Below are 6,333 nucleotides of genomic sequence, written 5' to 3' on the forward strand. Positions count from 1 at the left end.
AAAGCCAAAAGGCAGGCCATCCATACTGAAGGAGACAAAAATAACCCCAAAATGTTAAGTGCTCGCCCTAGTGTTTGAAGCTGACTGCAACATGCTCGATCTATCCGCGATGGTAGCTGGTGCTCGATCCTGCTTCACAAAAGAAGATGTAGAGTGTAGTATGAGTACCAAGAATACAGGTACCCAGTAAGCATCATATGCCGACAGAGTAGAAAAGGTAAAAACAATACGAAAGAGAGGAATAAGTCTAAAGAGGTGTCATAATAAGTATCTAACGAGAAATGAGTACTATTTAAAAGAATCACAGCTAACTACACTGAATAGGGCCACCATAAGCCTAGCTAGGACACTCTTATACAAGTTAAATAAAACCCGTATGGACCCCTATAAGCCCGCTGTGTACAGAAAATAGCTATAACTACCAAGGCTAGGAACCAAAAATCTGTGATGCCAAGAACTGAAGAACTGTGTCATTTTTGAACCCAAAATCTCCAAGAATATATGAATAATGAATGCTTTAAGGGTCAAGGCCAGGACTTGGACCCATATGCTTGCCTGAATATTCAATGTGGCTAAGGACAGGACTAGGTACCTAGATGCTTGCAATAATACATCGGTACGGTCGAGGCCAAGGCTGGGTGCCCAGATGCTCATCGTAACACATCGGTACGATCAAGTCTAGGGATGGGTACCCATATGCTCTCCATAACACATCGGTACGATCAAGGCTAGGCTAGATACCCGGATGCTTGTCATACTTGAAAGCCAATAGAGGTCGGGGCTGGGTACCTAGCTACTCATTGATGGAAATTTAAAATAGAGGCTGGGGCTGGATACCTAGATTCTCATAAATAATTTATCCCATGGTGCCGAATATTCTCCTTTCCAACTGGATGATAATTGTTCGGAGAATCTCCCTCCCAATAAGTCAACTGATAAGCTGCCAAACCTTGGACCGGACCCAAACTTGAATGCACCCAAAGTCTAGTATCTCTGACACACCTCAAAAGTCGCAATCATGCCAAGTTATGGATAAGGGTATTCATTAAAGCACGGTTACCTCCTAGCTAAGGCCAAGCTACTAGGTACTATCCACTATGTCATTTTATAAGGATCTAAGCCTGTTAGAGTGACGCCGAGGAAACTAAGGCAAGTTTACAACACTTTACTAAGGCCAACATACTCCACAATATCATCAACATAAGATTTCAACTTTTCTTACAACACAAACAAATAACGAAAAGGAACACATGCTTCCAATTATCCGAAAAACCCGATAAAAAGCCTAAAACAGGATTTCTAACACCTAAGATGTACAAATAAGCTACCCAACCCAAATTCCATCTATTTCAATATGCTTTCACACATTCTAGCTCAATCAAAGCAAGACAATAATGCAATAAAATTCTATTAATTCAAACTAAAGAGGTAAAAATGGCAGCAACTTTGATCAGCGATTCCTAATAAACGAAAGTCTCCCAATCAAAAATAATTACACCATGACATTCTTCGCAAAATCCCCCACAACTTAGACTCAAATATTACAAAAAATGGAGCTCATATGATCAAGATACAATCATCCACAATCCAATGAAATTTCATTCCTAAAATGATTAAAACACTAGCTAATTTCATAAATATACCTCACAAGAAGCCTCCTCTTAAGTTTTCGAGCTCACCACCGGATTCTCCATAAACTTCTCTTAAATTTAGTCCTTCAAATCGCCAATTCTGGTTGAGAAATGGAGGAGAAATCAAAGTTGGAAGTTAGAGTCTATAGCTGAAATCGTCCTTGGTCTTTATTAAAAATTTAGCACCTTAGACTTCGTGAACGCGGCCTAAGTGGCCCACGAACACGGAGGTCAGAAAGCTTGGCCTTTGCGTACATGGATAGAGGACGCGAATAGGAGGCAAATGATTTACACCTTCGCGAACACGGCCAAGGCCCCACGAATGCGGAGGCAAATGACTTACACCTTTGCAAACATGGCCAAGGCCCCACGAACGCGGAGGCAAAAGAGGCATACATTTGTGAATGTGGCTATGGCTCCGCGGACGTAGAGAACAATTTCTCGAACCTTCGTAAACATGGACAAGGGCTCGTAATCGCAGAGAACAAATTCTCTTACACCAGATATTTGTTGAAAAGTTGAGTTTTTTGAAAGTTCAAGTATTCCGATGAGTGCTCAGAATTCATTCGAAATCCCGTTCGTACAAACAAGATATTCTACCCCACAAAATTCGACATTCCAAATCAATGACACAATTGAAATTTCTTTACGAGGTTGTTATGACTAAAAGTGGGTCCCACATATAAGGGCTTTTTATCCAAACTCCACAACTGGCCTCGAGATTAGACCGAAGGCCTCAAAAGCAAACGAAAGGTCGTTCAAGACCAAATATGACATTTTGGAGATAACTGCACTATTAGTATTTTTAGCCGAGCGCATTTTCCAAAAATATTGACCAAAGTCAATCATGGACCAAATTTCAAAAGAAAAAAAATGCCAAATGGCCTTTAACTTGTACTAATTGCCTCGGTACTCGTGCTGACCATGCTATCAGCCTAATTTGGTTATTCTAAAGCTGATGAAACTATTATAATTTCATTCTGATATTGTTTTCCTAAAGTTATGACCAAAGTCAGCCTTTTAAGTTATGAAAGCTGCAAAACAGGGAAATTGGTCTAAAATCCAAATAAATGACCAGGTGACTACCTACCGGGCCAGAACATCATAAATGACTGGGGTTATTATAGAAATGCTCTAAATGATAAAATAGACACATTATTAGGAAAATGACTTGGAGAGACATTATATTAGTATTGAAAAGAGGCCCTTCTCTTGGGATGTACATAGGTTAGCCAACAACTTCATCTAGTTGTGGATGTCTAGGCAAAGTGGAGGATTTATCAATTTCATTAAGGCTCATTCTTCATTAGTTGAGCAAATTAGGGAGAGAAATTTCGAGGATAAGAAGTTATGTATCATTCGAGACAAGGTATTGAGGGGTGAAGACTAAGAGGCTAGACTTGATTTAGATGGTATTTTGAAAATTGAGGGCAAGATTTGTGTGCCTAAGGTGGGTGAAATGATTATATTGATTCCATAAGAGGCGCATTGCTTTTGGTATTCTATCTATCCATATATGGCAAAGATGTATCATAACCTTAGTCAGCATTATTAGTGGTGTGGGATGAAGAGGGACATCATAGAGTTTATGTCCAATTGCTTGACCTATCAACCAATCAAGTGTGAGCTCCAGCAACCTAGAGGTATGAGTCAAAGGATGCCCATTCCTACTTAAAAGTAGGAGCGGATCACCATGTACTTTATGGTGGGTTTGCCTCCCACCGTGGGTTATTATGATACTATATGGGTGGTTGTCGACAGACTGACCAAGTCTGCCCATTTTATTTTGTTTGCCTCCCACTGCTAGTCAATTGTATATCATTCAGATCATTTGGCTTCATTGTGTCTTGATATCTATCATATCAAATTGGTTTTTTTTATTTACTTCACAATTTTGGCAGGCATTACAACATGGTTTGGGTACTAGGTTTGATATGATTGCAACTTTTCCCTCATAGACTAATGGCTAATCCAAGCGGATAATTCAAGTGTTGATGCTTCAAGTCTGTGTCATTGATTTTGTCGCTAGGTGGGATCAGCATTTTCCCTTAGCATATTTTTCCTACAATAACACTTATCACTCTTGCATTCCGAGGCATTATATGGGCGGTAGTGTCGATCTCCTATTGGGTGGTTTGATTCAGTTGAGATGGACTCTTTAGACATGAACTTGCTTACAGATGCTATAGAGTAGGTTCACATGATTCAGGGTAGGCTCTTGACAGCCAAGAGTAGGCAAAAGAGCTATGCATATAAGAGGGTTTGACCATTGGAGTTCATGGAGGGTAATCATGTTTGGCTCTAAGTGTCGCCCATGAAGGGTATGATGCGGTTCGGGAAGAAGGGAAAGCTTATACCTCGGTTCATTGGCCCATATGAGATTTTGGAATGAGTGGGAGAGATGACTTATAGATTGGCCTTACCACCTAGGTTATTAGCTGTGCATCCAGTGTTTCATGTTTTCATTCTTCGGAATATATTTCGAACAAGTCTCATGTGATCTCTTTTGATTCGGTAGAGTTGGTCCCAGATTTGACCCTTGAGGAGGAGCTCATAGCCATTCTTGATAGATAAGTTTGTAAGCTTAAGACCAAGGAGAGAGTTTTAGTGAAGGTGTAGTGGAGGCATCGTTCAATCAAAGAGGCGACTTATGAGTCAAAGGATGACATGCGTACCCGATATCCCTAGCTTTTCGAAGTTCAAGGTATTTTCTTTTACCTTATGTTTGAGGAAGAACATGGTTTTAGTGGTGTATGATGTAATAACCCTGAAAGTCAATTTTGAAAAATTTGTGAAATAACCATTTTACCCCTCCCTATTATTACACCATCATTTTTTATTAGTACCAGATGTGGATTTTGGGGAATTCTATGAAAAAGATGAGTTTTGGAAAGTTTTGAGTTTAAAACCCTTTAAGTGTTCAAAAGTGGTATTTGAGACCAACTGAAGCTACAGGTTTGGAATAGAATTTTGTCAATTCCAAAAGCTTCGAAATGTGGAAATTGGTCAAGGAAAGGTTACGGAATCAGTTTTGGAGTTGTGATTTAATGTCTTGAGTTGGGAATTTAAGTAAGTTTAGGTAAAGATTTGAATTTGATAAACTTTCAATGTTTTGATGCTTGAAATCGAATTCCAATGACTCTGTTGGATTGGGGGGATTATTTTTGGTCTAGAAGAACTGTTAGTTGAAATTTTAGAGGTCCCGAGTCCATTTTGGTATTTTGAAGGCCTAAGTTCGTTTAGTTGTGACTTTTTGAGTTTTGGGTCAAGGATACCTCGAATTCAAATTCATCAACTCCAGAATAACCAAATAAGGCTAGTAGCATTGTTGACATGAGTATTGAAGCAATCGATACGCGTTTGAGGCCATTTCACACTTTTGACTTTGAAAGTTAGCCTATGGTTGACTCTGGTCAATATTCTTGAACAATATGCTTGGATGAAATTTCTTATAGTGCTGTTAGTTTTGAAATTTTGAGTTTGGTCTAGAACGACACTTTGTTTGATTTCTGAGGCTTCAGGTCTAATCTTGAGGCCAGTTGTGGAATTTGGCTTAAAATGACACTTGGGTGTGGGATCCACTTTCCATTAAAATGACCTCATATGATAATTTTGAATGTGTCATAGATTCCAGAATGTCAAATTTAGTGGAGTAGCATAGCTAGTTTATTTTTATCATTTCTGAACGAATTCTAAGGGTCCATTTGGAGACTAAAATATTGCCAAAAGTTGAAATTAGTGTAGACCCGATTTTAGTTTTTCTCTTAACTTTGAACCCCTATTTCTTGAGCTTTCCAAGTCCTAATTTGGTGATTCAAGAGCCTATATTCAAGACAAATTCATGGGGAATCCATTGCTGACTAAAAATCTTGATTAAAATCTTCGTGTGAGGTAAAATCCACGACTTCAGCTGCTGCCTCAATCATTTTCGAATACAATTTTGGCTAAATTTTGGAAGATGATTTCTTGGCAATTTTAGGTCCAAATTCAATGATTCAAGAGTCCAAATTGTGGGGTTTTCTGTAAGAAATGTCGTGGTGTAATTAGCTTTGTCTGAAAAGTCTTCCTTTCACGTAAATCACTGTTCAAAGATGCTATCTCTTGCTATTTGCGGAATAGAATAGTAGTAAATTTTGGTAAATTGTTTCTTGTTCCTTTCGAGTCTATTTTGAGTGATTCAAAGTTCTAAATTGTGTGGTTTTCCATGGAAATGTAGTGGTGTGATCGAAAAGTGCCGGGGTACCTTGGTTTGAGATATTGTTTTAGTTTTAGCTACTGCCCTAACTTAGTTTCAAGCTTTAATGGGGATTTAATGTATTGCGCTGATTTCTTCTTTTTTGAACATTATTTTGCGCCACATTTTGGGGTACAAGCTCTATAATAATTTAGAACCTTTCCACAGAGTCAATTTCAAAATTCCTATTGTGGGTCCCACAATCTCATTTTTGATCCAATTTTGGGTCCGTATGTGAAAAATTCTATTTTGGTGTCGTTAGCTCTGTAATTCGATTGAGAATTCATATTTGATTAGATTTTTATGAATCAGAGTACCAAATGAAGGGGAAAATTCAAGTTCCAAAGTAGTGGGGTATGATATCGAGGAATGTTAATTTCTAAAACCCCATAAATCTTGTAGATTACTTGTACTTGCTTTCATATCTGTGTTAGGGGTAAAATGGGAATAAGGTTGGAACTATAATCA

The sequence above is a fragment of the Solanum dulcamara genome, chromosome 8, assembly GCF_947179165.1.
Source record: "Solanum dulcamara chromosome 8, daSolDulc1.2, whole genome shotgun sequence".
Taxonomy (NCBI): Eukaryota; Viridiplantae; Streptophyta; class Magnoliopsida; order Solanales; family Solanaceae; genus Solanum; species Solanum dulcamara.